Here is a 16,620-nt window from a genome sequence, read left to right on the forward strand (position 1 = left end):
TCTAACTGGTTTTATTACTCCGCATTTGTACTAGATGTTGGAACCCTCATTGTTTATGTGCACCCTATATCGCTATTTCTGTGTTGATGATTATGGGATTTGTTTGCTAATTAATGCTTTATTCACATGTAAAATGAATGCAAACACCCCCATAAGGTCATGGCATACCCGCTGTCCCAATTCTTAGTCATCTCCGTGTGGTGGTTTATCTACTCACATAAAAATTAGTGGTTCTGGTGGAATATCCTACCTGTCACATGACACTTAATCCCCACATGACGAGATGGGACGGACAGCTAGGTGGTTAATTCTTTCTCTGTGCGGCTGCGCCGTGGCTGGCACTTCCGGGTGCATACACCCTGCGGCCTCTAACATGCTGGTGCGCATCCTCCACTGACGTCAACGGGAGAATTCTCTCTGAGCATGCGCACATCGGCAAGAGTGCCGCCGGCTTGTGTGTGCGCTCCCCCGGGTGCCTGCTATGGCTCATGCGCCGATATAGAGGAATGTGATCCACCTGTAACTATCCTAATTATATCAACACCACATGTATAAACATAGATTTAAACAGACCTCAGTGATCTGTTAGTTGCGTACCCCACTCTGCAGAAGAAGCTGCCTACGCGATACTTGGGTGCAGGACGGGTTGGAACTGTACCGCTGTGCCCGATCATAAGGATTTTTGACTGTCTTTTTATGGGTAAGCTCTATGAAAAGGACACTTAATTCCTCATCATTGAATGTACTGCTTTTAATATGCTGCCCATGAAACACTATGTGCTTTCTACCTTAGGCTAGACATAGCTATCTATAAATATTTACATCTAAGCACTTGACTTATATATAGAAGGCATCCCTTTTTTTATTAACCATCTTCACATTTATTATCGGACACATGGTTACTATCCCACTTACTAACCCATATTTTTAATATGTAATTTCGTTTATATCTGTAATTAATAAAACATTTGTATACTTTGAATATAATACTCCTTGTGTGTGTGTTTTTTGCACGCATTTTCCTACAACGGTCACTGTAGCATGTCTTCATTTTTCAAATTAAATTGCCGGCCCACAGCCTGTGTGTTGCATGAACCGTACCTCCCTGCTGTTTTAACGGCCTATTGGGAGGGGGGAAATTCATGGTACTGCACTGCTGTCTATCTGAAAGGATTTTTAATGTTGAGACTCTAAAATGGGTCTGAAACTTATGTCTTGCGGGTAGTGCCAGGCTCCTGGGAGGGACAGGCATACGCCGGTCACTGTAGCATGACTTATTTTTTCAAATTAAAATGCCAGCCCACAGCCTGTGTGTTGCATGGATCTTACCTCCCTGTCGAGACTCCAAAATGGGTGTGAAATTTATGTCTTGTGGGTAGTGCCAGGATTCTGTGACCGAGAGGCAGAGACTGGTACCAGTAGCATGTCTTCCTTTTTCTAATTCTAATGCCGGCCCACAGGCCTATGTGTTGCATGGACCATCTTTCACTGCTCTTTTAACACCCTATTTGGAGGGGGGCAATTGATTCTACTTTACCACTGTGTGCCTGCAAGGATTTTTAATGTCAAGACTCTAAAAAGGGTGTGAAATGTATGTCTTTTGGGTAGTGCCAGGCTTCTGGGACTAAGAGGCCTAGACTATTCACTATAGTATGTTTTCCTTTTTCTTATTCTAATGGCAGGCCACATCCAGTGTGTTGCATGTACCTTAATGCTGTTTTAACGCCCTATAGGGAGGAGGTCAATGGATAGTACTGTACTGCTGCCTTCCTGAAAGGATTTAGCATGTCAAGACGTCAAAATGCATCTAAAACTTATGTCTTGTGGGTAGTGCCAGGCTTCTGGGAGCGACAGGTCTACAAAAGTATTAAGTCACTGCAGCATAACTTAATTTTTCAAATTAAAATGCCGGCCCACAGTCTGTGTGTTGCATGGATATTACCTCCCTGTTGAGACTCCAAAATGGATGTGAAACTTATGTTTTGTGGGTAGTGCCAGGATTCTGTGACCAAGAGGCCTAGACTGGTCACTATAGCATGTCTTCCTTTTTCTAATTCTAATGCCAGACCACAGACCTGTATGTTGTATGGACCGTGCCTCCATGATCTTTTAAAGCCCTATGAGCAGGGGACAATTGATGCTACTGTACCTCTGTGTCCCTGAAAGGATTTTTAATGTTGAGAAGTTTTGGAAACTTTTCGAAACCCCGAAAAGTGTTTTATATGCCTTGCATTTGGCCTCCCATTGAATCCAATGGGGTTCGAGAAAGGTTCGATAAAGGTTCGGCGAACGTACCACTTGTTCAGTTTGGTTTGGTGAACTTAACCTAAGGAGATTTGCTCACCTCTAGTCTCCCGAAGCCATTCCCTATTGATGCAATCTTGATGAAATGGAGCACTGTTGCCCATGAAGATGAAATTAAGCCTGTGTTTTTCATTAAGAGGCACAACGGTGAGTTTAATTGTATTAGTCAAGTAGTAGGGCTTGTCACTGTAGCATTTGCAAAGTGTAAGACACTTCTGTATTGCCTAGACACACCTGCCAATACAATAACACTACCACCACCAAAGGCTCATCTGGTGACAATAGTGGCTGATGCATAGCGTTCTCCTTGATGTCGCCAACATCGTTGGTGGCCATCATTTCTGCTCAGTGCAGTGTGAATCGACTTTCATCAGTGAACCGCACTAAGGGTGGCTTTACACGCTGCGACATCGCTAGCTGATGCTAGCTGCTAGCGATGGCGAGCGTGATAGCACCCGCCCCTATCATTATGCCGATATGTGAAGATCGCTGCCGTAGCAAACATTATCGCTACAACAGAGTCACACGTACTTACCTGCTCGGTGACGTCGCTGTGACTGGCGAACCGCCTCCTTTCTAAGGGGGCGGTTCGCTCGGCGTCACAGCGACGTCACTAAGCGGCCGCCCAATCAAAGCGGAGGAGCGGAGATGAGCGGGATGAACATCCCGCCCACCTTTTTCCTTCCTCATTGCTGGCGTGTGGCAGGTAAGGAGAGGTTCCTCGTTCCTGCGGCGCCACACGTACCGATATGTGCTGCCGTAGGGACAAGGATCAACTTCGCCCAAGCGACAGCAGCGATAATTGGGAGAGGACCCCCATGTCAACGAGGAGCGATTTTGGACATTTTTGCAATGATCTAAAATTGCTCCTAGGAGTCACACACAATGAGATCGCTACAGCGGCCGGATGTCCGTCACAAAATCCGTGACCCCAACGAGATCGCTGTAGCAATCTCGTAGCGTGTAAAGCCTGCTTAAGGCCCACTGGTCCCTCGCACAGCAAGACGAAGAAGCCTGTGCCTAGGAATGTGTGTCAGGTACTTTTGCAGGTCATCCAGCACACAGACCACACTGATGTTAATGGAATTGAATGGTCTGATGTGACACTTGGGTGCCTCTCACCTCCCTTAAATGTGGCTGGAGTTGTGTGGCATTCATCATCTAGTTCAAAAGGGCATTGTTCACATTGAAGCATCATCAGTGTGGGATGTGGCCAAAGGACATCCCCTTCTATGACTTTCTGTGACTCTTTCAGATTCACTGTATCTCTGTTGCAACCACCTGATAACACTCTTTGACACTCTAAGCTCAGTGGCCATTTCAGTCTGAGAAAATCCAATGGCGATGTACTGTTGATCAATTGTTAGGTGTTGTTTTGGACTGATGTGAACAGCATGTATTTTTGTTTCCCCTTTGTCCTATTTTTCCCTTCCCCCTATTACCATTCAACTTTAACAGAATTTTTATTTTTGTTTCTTTTTTCCTTAGTATTTGAATGCCGAAATTTATTGGGAGATTCATGGATGAATCACCTGTCATGAATTTTGTCATTAAGATCCCTATTAGAGAACAAAAAAAAGTTGTACAAAAAGTACTGAAACATTGAACAGCTGGACATGTGCATTCGAACGTTTAGAGAAGGTCACATTAAATTCACCTGAAAAAGTTAGTGTATTTTAAGAGCATCCTGATATTTCACCAAAAAGCCAAATGTCCCTAACTTTTGTGATATATGTGTGTATATATATACAGTATATATATATATATATATATATATATACACACACATACACTACTCTCAAAAGTTAGGGATATATACTGTTATGCACTTTTAGTAGGTATGCCATTTGTTTGCAGACCTGTACAATTGTTTTAAAGTGCCTAAGCTTCCCTAAAGGGTTAAGCGGGCAGGTCTTGCACCTGTTAAATGTGAGCACACAGGGTGTGTTTACTCAGGTACGGAACAGCACTATATAAACTAAGATGATTCCATGGGAGCAAGGAAGAAAAAGACTAAGAAAGCAGAAAGAGAAAAAAGAAGTTTGAAGAAACTATTTGAATCCACAAAAAAAGAGAAGAAAAAGCAATTAAGGTAAACAAAACACACAAAAGTGATATGAAACATGTAAAGATTATAGATGAAATTAGATAAGGTATAAAGAAAATAGTAGCAGAAGTAAGAGATGAAACAAACAAAAATAAGTCAAGTTTTAATGATAACATTGAAGCCAAAATGTGACTAGTATACCATAAGTAATTCATAATAAGATGAGAAGGAAGAAGAAAATGGGAGACATCCCTTGCACCAGGGACACGTGTCTCTTCCAGGATCTAAAGCATCGTCAGCTAGAGACAGAGGGAGGAGAGAGACTTAGAGAAAAAAGAGGAGGGAAAGGAGGGAAAGGAGAGCACTGAAATAAACACTGGCTAAGAGAACAAGATAATACAGAGGTAAAAGAGAGGTGTCAAAGAATTAACGTAAATTCCACTAAAACCTTTCAAGAGACTCATTTTGGGCAGGTAACATTTTAACTACAACTTTTAAGAGGGAGTTGCACAATACTCATCTGGTCTTTAAATCTGCCTTGAGATTTAATTTTAACACTTTGATTATTGGCCGGCTGTGTTGTTTTGGTGCGTAATGTTGCATTTTGGATCCGTGTTGCTTTATACCGATCTTGTGTTTAGTACATTTTGGTGCATTATAGTACATAGTAGGTCTTGTTGTAGAACATGTTTTTTGAAGAATTGGTTACATTCTTGAGATTATGTGACTTGTGTTATTAGGGGGTAAAAGGTGGAGATTTTCAGTTTTTTCTTGTTTCTTATCAATACTTTCCTAACATATCCTATAATTGCTTAACCAAGTTCTCAAAGTTCCTTCAGGAAAATCAGGATGTCCACTAAGTGGTTGAAAGCAAACTGTCTTGTCATGTTATATTAGACAATAGATGGCACAGAAAAGATGACACAATCATAAGAGTTTAGTATGTCTCTGTCCCTTATGATTGCATGTGTCAATGTGTCATTGTGTTCTTGTGGAAGTTGCTCTTTGTAGTGTTTCCAAGACTTTTACTTCTTATTTACCATTAAAAGCTTACAATGAGCAACTTACTGCCTACATCTATAAAATGTATTCCCATATTACCACTATTTAAGTGTATGTGTATTTGTGGGTAATATTTACAATTGATAGCACTTTTTATATATGTTTTTTTAAAATCCATTTTATTCCATCAATTTTACTATATATCTATAAATATGGTAAATATCTTGTTATATGTTTTGGTAGTAATACTTTCTTGCCCTTGTAGTATCTTATAAAGAATTGAATATCCTACTTATTTAATGGTGTCACAAGTGTGGAAGATGAAATATACTGTGGGAATAAACAATCTGACCGCAGAATAGTTATGGTTGCCATCTCCTTATCTGATTGTTCTGAAGAAAGGACTTTCATTACAGAGCTTTGTCTCTTTTAACAAGCTTAAAAATGTCTTTATCGCTGTTCAACCACTGGAATATATAGGATTTTAGTGTTTTAAACACAACTTAGCAACGTATATAGCACAATTACAATAGACCCACATAAGCAATTACCTTGAGAAGAGCAATCATCTTCTGCGACATACAGTAGTCTGATGGTTTTCTAAAGAGATATTCCAGCGATTGCATTGAAATACAATAGTTAAATAGTGCAATATATAGTAAAATAGAAAAGTAGCCTGTGGGATTTGTAAGTAAACGAGTTTCCTAAAACTACAGGAGAAATATGTTTCATCTGGCTAAACATGCATTTTGATTTAAGGCTACATTCACATATCCATTTTTCTCTTAGTGAGCAAATGAACTTATAGAGTTTCACATATATATGTCTGATCCATCAGATTTAAAACATGTCCCATTTTCATCGATTTTGTGATCAGACATGGCCACTAAATTATAAGACAATGGATAAATAAAAGTTCAGGTCTACCGCCTTAAGTAATTAAAAATTAATGAGAAAGTGACATCTGCGTTCTGGGTTCAACAAGAGGCAATACAGAGAAAAAATGTGTGTTTTACAGAGATTAAAAAAAATAGACATAAATGTGAATGTAGCCCAAGTAACACTACGACTTAATACCAATGTAATTGTGTGTAACGTTTGTGTGCAGCATTGGATTTAAGGCCGTCACAGTATACTGCCAGGTTCAGGCCTCGTACACACATTAAAAACCATGACTTCGCAGGTAGCACACCAACTTAGGCACTCATTGTACTGGAGTCTAGTAGATTTGTATAGTGCCTTATTATCGAAATATCATCTACTAGAAAAAATATGAGGCTATAGTATGGTCCTATAGACATTTTTGGTGCTTTTCTATTGCTCCATAAAACATAGATGTAAAAATCTGTAAAACGGCACTGTGAATGAGATGAGAATTTTTTCTTTTTATACTACTGACTGGGAAGAAAGTCTGGGGACAGTTCCATAGATTGACCATTGCATTATAAAGCACAATTCACAACTGTAAAGAGGTATTGCTTCTCATTTGGACTAAAAATATAATGCACTAAGACAAAAATGCTATTAAATAGTATTCACGTTGTTTTTTATGAATCTTTTATGAACTAAAGCGGGCTTTACATGCTACGACATCGCTCAAGTGAACTCGTTGGGGTCACAGAATTTGTGACGCACATCCGCTCGCTTTAGCGATGCCGTTGCGTGTGACACCTATGAGCGATTTTGCATCGTCTTAAAAGCGTGCAAAATCGCTCATCGGTGACATGGGGGTCCATTCTCAAATATCGTCACTGCAGCAGTAACGAAGTTGTTCCTCATTACTGCGGCAGCACACATCGCTCCGTGTGACACCGCAGGAACGAGGAACCTCACCTTACCTGCGTCCCGGCCACAATGCGGAAGGAAGGAGGTGGGTGGGATGTTACGTCCCGCTCTTCTCCGCCCCTCCTTTTCTATTGGGGGGCGGTTCAGTGACGCTGCTGTGACGTTGCTGTGACGCTGCGGTCACAGCGACGTCGCAGGGAAGGTAAGTCTGTGTGACGGGTCCAGGCGATGTTGTGCAACACGGGCAGCGATTTGCCCGTGTCGCACAACCGATGGGGGCGGGTACGCACAATGGTGATATCTGTACCGATACCGCAGTGTGTAAAGCGGCCTTAAGGGTACATGCATACATTTTTCCATGCAATTTTGTCATAAAATGTGAATTATTTCCTAGTCACAGCAAAGTGAATGAGACTTCTGACGTTTTATGTACAGGCGCCTTATTTTTTCCTTGTAGATTTACCTCACTGTTGATTTTAATAACAATACTAAATCAGTACAACTTTGTGCAATCCTTGAAACTACTACCAGTATATGCAGTAAATTGTATATTAATGATAAAAACATCAATGTCCTTATCAATTTAAAAACTGAAATATCGTATGAGACAGGGATAGCTATAGACATAGTTTATAAATGACGTTAAGACCATATAGGCTTTGGAGTGATTATGTTATTGGCTTTCTAACATGGATTGCCACCTGGCACATAGACATAAAACCATCTTCTGATTAAGCATCTGTCATATGGATAGCAAATGTTTATATTTTTAAGAAGAACGTCTCTATTTTCAGCTCACTCGTCTCCACACCAATTGAAAGTACTCTAAACAGAGGCTTTGTTTGTTCACTCCCTATTTGCCTTTTCCAAAACATATACCACAAAGCACTGTATGAAAAATATACAGTATATCACAAAAGTGAGTACATCCCTCACATTTTTGTAAATATTTTATTATATCTTTTCATTGGACAACACTGAAGATATGACACTATGATACAATGTAAAATAGTCAGTGTACAACTTGTATAACAATGTAAATTTGGTGCCCTCTAAATAACTCAACACACAGCTATTAATGTCTAATCCGCTGTCAACAAAACTTAGTACAACCCTATGTGAAAATGACCAAATTGTGCCCCGTTAGCCATTTTCCCTTCCCGGTGTCATGTACTTATTAGTATTACAAGGTCTCAGGTGAATGGGTAGCAGGAGGGGTAATTTTGGCATTATTGCTCACACACTACCTCAACAGGTCACTGGAAGTTCAACATTGCCTCCTGGTAAACAATTCTTTGAGGTTCTAAGAATAGAATTGTTACTCTACATAAAGATGGCTTAGGCTATAAGAAGATTCCAACACTGTGAAGGTGAGCTTCAGAAAGGTGGCCAAGACCATACAGCATTTTAACAAGACAGGTTCCACTAAAAAGAGGCCTCACCATGGTCGAACAAATAAATTGAGTGCACATGCTCAGTGTCATATCCAGGGATTGTAATTTCAAAATAGACGTATGAGTGCTGCAAGCATTGCTGTGGAGGTTAAAGGGGGGGGGGGGTGTCAGCTTGTTGGTGCTCAGACTATACGCTGCACACTGCAATAAAGTGGGTCTGCATGGCTGTCATCCTAGAAAGAAGTCTCTTCTAGAGACGATGCACTAGAAAGCCCACCTACAGTTTGATGAAGACAAGCAGACAGCAGACTAAGGACACAGATTATTGAAACCATGTGTTGTGGTCTGATTAGATCAAGAGAAACTTATTTGGTTCACATGGTACCAATACTCCTGTTTGGTGCTGGAAGCTTCTGGACTTTAGGCTGAAGTGGACCCAAGACTGGAAGGATTTTATCCCCCTATTGGTGGAAAATTAGCTCCAGGAAAATGGATTGTAATCTGATTGTGTAAGCCCACACTGACATATACTGTATGTGACTGTTGAATGAACAGTTTATTTGCTGTTATACCTCTGAACCCAGAAGAGGCTGTTTTGTTTTGAATCCCTTGAAAGCAATAAAACTGCATGTTTGGAGCAAACTGCATTGCCTGTGTGAACACTACCTAATGCCTGCCTGAGAGAATGAATCCCTACAATTGGTGTTTGAATGCAGGCCAGAAGTCTCAAAAAGCACAGGTGAATAAACACTGTAAAATACTGAATATCCTGGGTAAAGGCAGCTACAACATTGCAAACACAGTCTGAAAGCTTGGAGAAGTTTGTTAAGCAACTGGTCCAGCAACAGCAGCAGTGACAAAAGTGTGACACCCTGACAAAATCAGGGTGTCACAGATGACTGCACCTTTCTCCAGGTGCAGGATTCCCTCCTCCTTGGCTTACCAACACAACCCCACACACAGGTACAAACACCAGCTACAAAGCCTAGTCACCCCCCTAGGACAATAGGGACACACCAGTGGGCGGGGCCAGGCAGATGGTGACGCCCACCTAGGGGTCCTGAGGTGCCAGGGGAGGGAACATGACAGAACTGAGTAGACAAAGGAAGTGAGAGGAGTGAAGTGGTAGTTGGGGGTTGTAGCTCCCGGACTACTGGACTACCTGAGCTGACTAGGTGGCAGATGGCAGAGCAGGGCCACAGGTGATGGAGATCCGGTCGCAGGAGACCTTAAGTGGACCGGGGCAGGGTTGTAGCCCGACAGTGGGAATCCGGTCCGGAGGCCGTGCACAGTCGGGGTACCTGGACCCCAGGGCGAGGACAGCTGGAAGCAACTTTCAGATTAACCAGCAGGGCACAAGATTCCACAAGATTCTTGTCCCACTAGTAGCCAAGATAGAGCGAGACGAAAGCCCAACGCGGGGGATAGGGAGTCTGCAAGTGCCTGCAAAAATCCCAAGGGTTAGATCTCGCGGGACACAGCTCCCACAGCAAAGACACCGTGAGTGGACTTTTCCCATTCCATGCTGACTAGTCAACACACGAGACACCAAACTAGAGTGCAGGAGGAAGGGCCCCTGTTCTGTTCACCATTGTGCGGGACCTGAGCACACCCCTCCGGAGGCTACTGGTATCCAGCACTTGGTTTACTACTTGGACTCTGTGTGATTTATTCAAAAACTGTGAGTACACAGGTATCATCCGGTCCAGCCTGCAGACTGTGCCCCAGCATTCCACTCCACCTACACCTGGGCCCTGGGACAACACCTCCCCTACCCGTGAAGGGGATACCATCCTGCTGTCCCGCTCCATCAGCCCCTGGTGCCCCCTGCCAAGGCAGCGGCGGTGTCACCAACTATCACCACAACCCACGGGTGGCGTCACTGACAAACTCTCCCATGTAAATAACCCCTTTATTCTGTTGTGGGTGACGGGCTGCTGCACGAGCCCCGGATCCGGCTGCCACTCGAGCCACAGCCACGATCCCGGATCTGAGCGTCTTAAGTAGCTTCCCCTCTTGCCGTGGCCTGCGCCACCACCCACGACAAAAGCAGCAGCAGGCACAACAAGAATCTAATAAACTACTGATCCTAGATTTTCAACAGCAGCACACAGCTCTTTTAGAAGAAAGTGGGAGCCAGAGGGATTGCACCTCCTGTCAGCCAAAGTGAGGATACCCGTGTAAGACAAAAAGTATGGGAGGCCTTGCAGAAAATTACTCTGAAGGACAATGTTGAGGCTTTCCTAACTGTCTTTCAGTGGGTAGCAAACAGGGAAAAACTGCCCCCAGACCAATGGGCAGAGGTACTAGTTCTGTATCTTACTGGCCATGAAAAACATATGAAGACCTCACCTTGCAGGATGGCCAAGAGTACGACAAGCTGAAAGAGGTGATTATGGCACAGTTGGGTGCAGCCCTGGTTATCAGGGCGTAACTCATGCACCTCTGGCGATACCAAAAGGACATGCCTTTTCTATCCCAGATGTTCGACTTATTACACTTGGTGCAAAAATAGCTGCAGCCTTCGACCTCCTCTCCTGCACAGATGGTGGAGAGAGTGGTAGAGGACTGCTTTATCTACGCACTACCAAAATCTGTGCAAAGCAAGGGAGATCCCCAGAATGCAGATGACCTCATAGTTACATAGATACATAAGATTGAAAAAGACCTAGGTCCATCAAGTTCAACCTGTCTCCAGCAATAATATATTTTTTGTCACTAAATTATATACAGAAGAGACCAAAGGTTTAGATTTTTTTTCAAAAGTGTGATTACTTTTGTCAGGTTGTTGTGATGACATTTGTTTGGTTATTTTAGTAAACCAGAAGAAAATGATTATCAGCTCTAAGGATAAACATTGTGTTTGGCATTGCTTTATCCCTTTATGTGTTAGTTTTCCACATTTGCTGGGCCAAATGTTTTGCATATTTTGTCATGGGTAGTCTAATTTTGCCTAATTTTTTTTTAAGTGTCTTTTCGATAAAACATTGCAAAGACAAAGCCAAATGTATCCCCATGAAGCTTATTCTGAGAGTGAAGTCAGGCAAAAGCCAAAAAGAGGTATGGAATTAAATTGTTCTCAGAGTCGTGTCACATATAATAAACAAAGAAAAAGAAGGTTATGGAACAGCTGACAAATCTAATGTCAAAGGTGTGTCATGCTTCGCAGACAGTCCTGTATTTTCCGGCTGTAGAAGGTCACAGCATTTGGCTACACAAGCTGCTGTCTGACTTTTCCTTTTTTCCTGCTTGAGGTTTATCCCTTACTCCTTAAGGCCCCATCACACACAACGATATCGCTAATGATATCACTAACGAGATTGTTGCTGCGTCACCATTTTTTGTGATGCAGCAGCGATCTCGTTATATGTGACACCTACCAGTGATCAGGCCCTTGCTGTGAGATCGCTAGTCGTTGCTGAATGGTTGGGACCATTTTCTTCAAAGGCGATGTCCTGCTGGGTAGGACGCATCGCTGTGTTTGATGCCTACAGTGCTGGCCAAAAGTATTGGCACCCATGCAATTCTGTCAGAGAATACTCAGTTTCTTCCTGAAAATGATTGCAATCACAAATTCTTTGGTATTATTATCTTCATTTAATTTGTCTTCAATGAAAAAAAAAAAAAAAAAATGTCAAAAACCAAATTGGATCTAATTCCACACCAAACATAAAAAAGGGGGTGGACAAAAGTATTGGCACTGTTTGAAAAATCATGTGATGCTTCTCTGATTTGTGTAATTAACAGCACCTGTAACTTACCTGTGGCACCTAACAGGTGTTGGCAATAACTAAATCACACTTGCAGCCAGTTGACATTGGTTAAAGTTGACTCAACTTCTGTCCTGTGTCCTTGTGTGTACCACATTGAGCATGGAGAAAAGAAAGAAGACCAAAGAACTGTCTGAGGACTTGAGACTCCAAATTGTGAGCAAGCATGAGCAATCTCAAGGCTACAAGTCCATCTCAAAAGACCTGAAAGTTCCTGTGTCTACGGTGCGCAGTGTCATCAAGAAGTTTAAAGCCCATGGCACTGTGGCTAACCTCCCTAGATGTGGAAGGAAAAGAAAAATTTAAGAGAAATTTCAACGCAAGATTGTGTGGATGGTGGATAAAGAACCTCGACTAACATCCAAACAAGTTCAAGCTGCCCTGCAGTCCGAGGGTACAACAGTGTCAACCCTTACTATCCATCGGCGTCTGAATGAAAAGGGACTGTATGGTAGGATACCCAGGAAGACCCCACTTCTTACCCTGAGACATAAAAAAGCCAGGCTGGAGTTTGCCAAAACCTACCTGAGAAAGCCTAAAACATTTTGGAAGAATGTTCTCTGGTCAGATGAGACAAAAGTAGAGCTTTTTGGGAAAAGACATCAACATAGAGTTTACAGGAAAAAAAAAGAGGCATTCAAAGAAAAGAACACGGTCCCTACAGTCAAACATGGTGGGGGTTCCCTTATGTTTTGGGGTTGCTTTGCTGCCTCTGGCACTGGACTGCTTGACCGTGTGCATGGCATTATGCAGTCTGAAGACTACCAACAAATTTTGCAGCATAATGTAGGGCCCAGTGTGAGAAAGCTGGGTCTCCCTCAGAGGTCATGGGTCTTCCAGCAGGACAATGACCCAAAACACACTTCAAAAAGCACTAGAAAATGGTTTGAAAGAAAGCACTGGAGACTACTAAAGTGGCCAGCAATGAGTCCAGACCTGAATCTCATAGAACACCTGTGGAGAGATCTCAAAATGGCAGTTTGGAGAAGGCACCCTTCAGATCTCAGGGACCTGGAGCAGTTTGCCAAAGAAGAATGGTCTAAAATTCCAGCAGAGCATTGGAAGAAACTCATTGATGGTTACCGGAAGCGGTTGTTCACAGTTATTTTGGCTAAAGGTTGTGCAACCAAGAATTAGGCTAAGGGTGCCAATACTTTTGACTGGCCCATTTTTGGAGTTTTGTGTGAAATGATCAATGATTTGATTTTTGTTTCATTTTCTTTTGTGTTTTTTCATTGCAAGCAAAATAAATGAAGATAATAATACCAAAGAATTTGTGATTGCAATCATTTTCAAGAAGAAACTATCTGACAGAATTGCAGGGGTGCCAATACTTTTGGCCAGCACTGTACCAACTACCTCCTAACTAGAGATGAGCGAACTGGTCCCGGTTCGGCTCGAGGTCGGTTCGCCGAACGGAGGTCCCGTTCGAGTTCGGTTCGTCGAACGTTCGACGAACCGAACTCGAGCCAATAGGCTATAATGGGAGACAATCACAAACACATAAAAATGCATGATAAATGTACACAAACAGTTAATAAACATTGCCATAACACTTACCGGTCCCCGCGATCCCTTCTGCACTCTGTCTCCTGCCGCTATTCCATCCGATGATCGCTGAATCCTCCCGGCGACCGGCACTGCCAGCAGTGATGCAGGACCTATCGTGACGTCAAAATAGCCATGTGACCAGTCACGTGGCTATTATCTCATTGGCTACAAACTGGTCACATGACTATGACGCGTCATGTAGGACCTGCGAGTGCATCTCTCCGGTACACGGTGCACATATGTGTATCGCCGTGTACCGGCGACATGCTCTAGCACACGGTCGACTCCCCGTTCCGTTAGGGACCGGCTGACACAGCCGGTCATTAACGGAGATCACCGTTGCCATAGCAACGCAGTTAGCGGTGACGTCACCGCTAACCGCGGCTCCGAGAGCACCATTGCTATGGTAACGCGTCTGTCAGCGTTACCGCTGTTACCGCTGACAGCCAGCACTGATCACTCACGGAGTGAAGGCTGCACGATTGTAGTGAGCATTGTAGTGAGGATGAGGTTCCCCAGCCCCAAGTGATGAGCTGGTGAACCTCATCCTTCCTCACTACAATCGTCACTACTACTACACTAGTGAGGATTGTAGTGAGGATTGTAGTGAGGATGAGGCTCCCCATCCCCAAGTGATGGGCTGGTGCACATCATCCTCACTACAATCGTCACTACTACTACACTAGAAAGAAGACAGAAGAGCAGGATCGTGGAGGGCTGACAGGGGGTAATAAAGATGGAGTCTCTAATGTGTCTGTGTATTTATTTCTATTAAAGTATTTTTTCTCTGTATGGTGTTTTTTTTAACCCTTTATTGGAGATTCTTAATGGCCGGGTCAAACGTGCCTGACATTAAGAATCTCTGGCTTAATACTGGCTAGTAAAACAAAGCCGGTATTAACTCATGATTACCCAACAAGCCACCCGGCTCCAGGGCTGTTGGAAGAGTTGGATACAGCGCCAGATGATGGCGCTTCTATGAGAGCGCCATTTTCTGGGACGGCTGCGGACTGTAATTCGCAGCAGAGGCGCCCAGAAACCTCGGGCTAATCTGTGCTGCGGATTCCAATCCCCAGCTGCCTAGTTGTACCCGGCTGGACACAAAAATGGGGCGAAGCCCACGTCATTTGTTTTTTAATTATTTCATGAAATAAGTGAAATAATTAAAAAAAAACGGGCTTCCCTATATTTTTGGTTCCCAGCCGGGTACAAATAGGCAACTGGGGGTTGGAGGCAGCCCGTGGCTGCCTGCTGTACCTGGCTAGCATACAAAAATATGGCGAAGCCCACGTCATTTTTTTGGTGGGCAAAAAACTTCTGCATACAGTCCTGGATGGAGTATGCTGAGCCTTGTAGTTCTGCAGCTGCTGTCTGCTCTTCTCCATACAGACAGACAGCAGCTGCAGAACTACAAGGCTCAGGATACTCCATCCAGGACTGTATGCAGAAGTTTTTTGCCCCCTGAAAAAATTATTTGGGCTTCGCCATATTTTTGTATGCTAGCCAGGTACAGCAGGCAGGTACGGCTGCCCCCAACCCCCAGTTGCCTATTTGTACCCGGCTGGGAACCAAAAATAAAGGGAAGCCCTTTTTTTATTATTTCATGAATTTCATGAAATAATTAGAAAACAAATGACGTAGGCTTCGCCCCATTTTTGTGTCCAGCCAGGTACAACAAGGCAGCTGGGGATTGGAATCCGCAGCACAGGTTGGCCTGAGCTTTCTGGGCCCCACTGCTGCGAATTGCAGTCTGCAGCCGCCTCAGAAAATGGCATTTTCATAGAAGCGCCATCTTCTGGCGCTGTATCCAACTCTTCCAGCACCTGCCTGCTATACCTGGCTAGCATACAAAATATGGCGAAGCTCACGTCCTTTTTTTGTAGTTTTTTGGCATAAAAAATGCTTCCCTGGATTTTCCATTGCCAGTGAAGGTAACACCAAGCAGTGGGGGTTAGCAGCCAGTAGCTGCTTGGATTACCCTTAGCTAGCAATACAAAAAATGCAGCGGGAGCCCATATATATTTTTTTTAATTATTTATTTAAATAACTACAAATAAAATGGGCTTCCCTGTATTTTGATTGCTGGACATCACAGTGCTGTAAAAATAAATCTTTAAAAAAATGACGTAGCGCTCCGCTGTATTTTTGATTCTCAGCGCAGATAAAGCAGACAGCTATGGGTTGCCACCCCCATCTGCCTGCCGTTACCTTGGTCGGCAATCAAAATACAGGGAAGCCCATTAATTTTTTCTATTTAAAAAATAGTTAAAAAAAAAATGACGTTGGGTCCCCCCCTTTTTGATAGCCAGCTAGGGTAAAGCAGACGGCTGTAGCCTGAAAACCACAGCTGGCAGCTTTACCGTGGTTGGGGATCCAATGTGGAGGTCCCCTCAGGCTCTTTTTTATAATTATTTTATAAATATTAATAATTACACAATAAAAGTAGGGTCCCCCCAAATTGGATCACCAGCCAAGGTAAAGCGGACAGCTGTGGTCTGGTATTCTCAGGGTGGGAAGGTCCATAGTTATTGGGCCTTCACAGCCTAAAAATAGCAGGCCGCAGGCACCCCAGACGTGGCGCATGCACTAGATGCGCCAATCCGGGCGCTTCACCCCAGCTCATCCCGTGCCCTGGTGCAGTGGCAAACGGGGTAATAAATCGGGTTGATACTAGCTGTAAAGTCACCTGAGATCAAGCCCAGCAGTTTGTGATGTCATGGCGTCTATTAGATACCCAACATCATAAACTGTCAGTACTAACAAAAAA

General features: G+C 43.4%; 1 protein-coding gene across 4 annotated transcripts in view; it reads left to right on the forward strand.

Moving 5' to 3' along the window:
• The first annotated feature begins 4,315 nt into the window (after nt 1-4,315).
• SPDEF (SAM pointed domain containing ETS transcription factor) overlaps nt 4,316-16,620 on the forward strand; it is a 974,947-nt gene continuing 962,642 nt past the window's right edge. For 2 of the 4 annotated variants that reach the window (XM_075333860.1, XM_075333864.1), the window contains exon 1: nt 4,756-4,824. The gene's annotated coding sequence lies outside the window, so the exon portion shown is untranslated. Of the gene's footprint in view, nt 4,397-4,692; nt 4,825-16,620 lie in introns of those variants that run through there. The other 2 variants (XM_075333861.1, XM_075333863.1) reach the window with 2 other exon arrangements.

This window comes from Anomaloglossus baeobatrachus, chromosome 2 (assembly GCF_048569485.1).
Source record: "Anomaloglossus baeobatrachus isolate aAnoBae1 chromosome 2, aAnoBae1.hap1, whole genome shotgun sequence".
Classification (NCBI taxonomy): Eukaryota; Metazoa; Chordata; class Amphibia; order Anura; family Aromobatidae; genus Anomaloglossus; species Anomaloglossus baeobatrachus.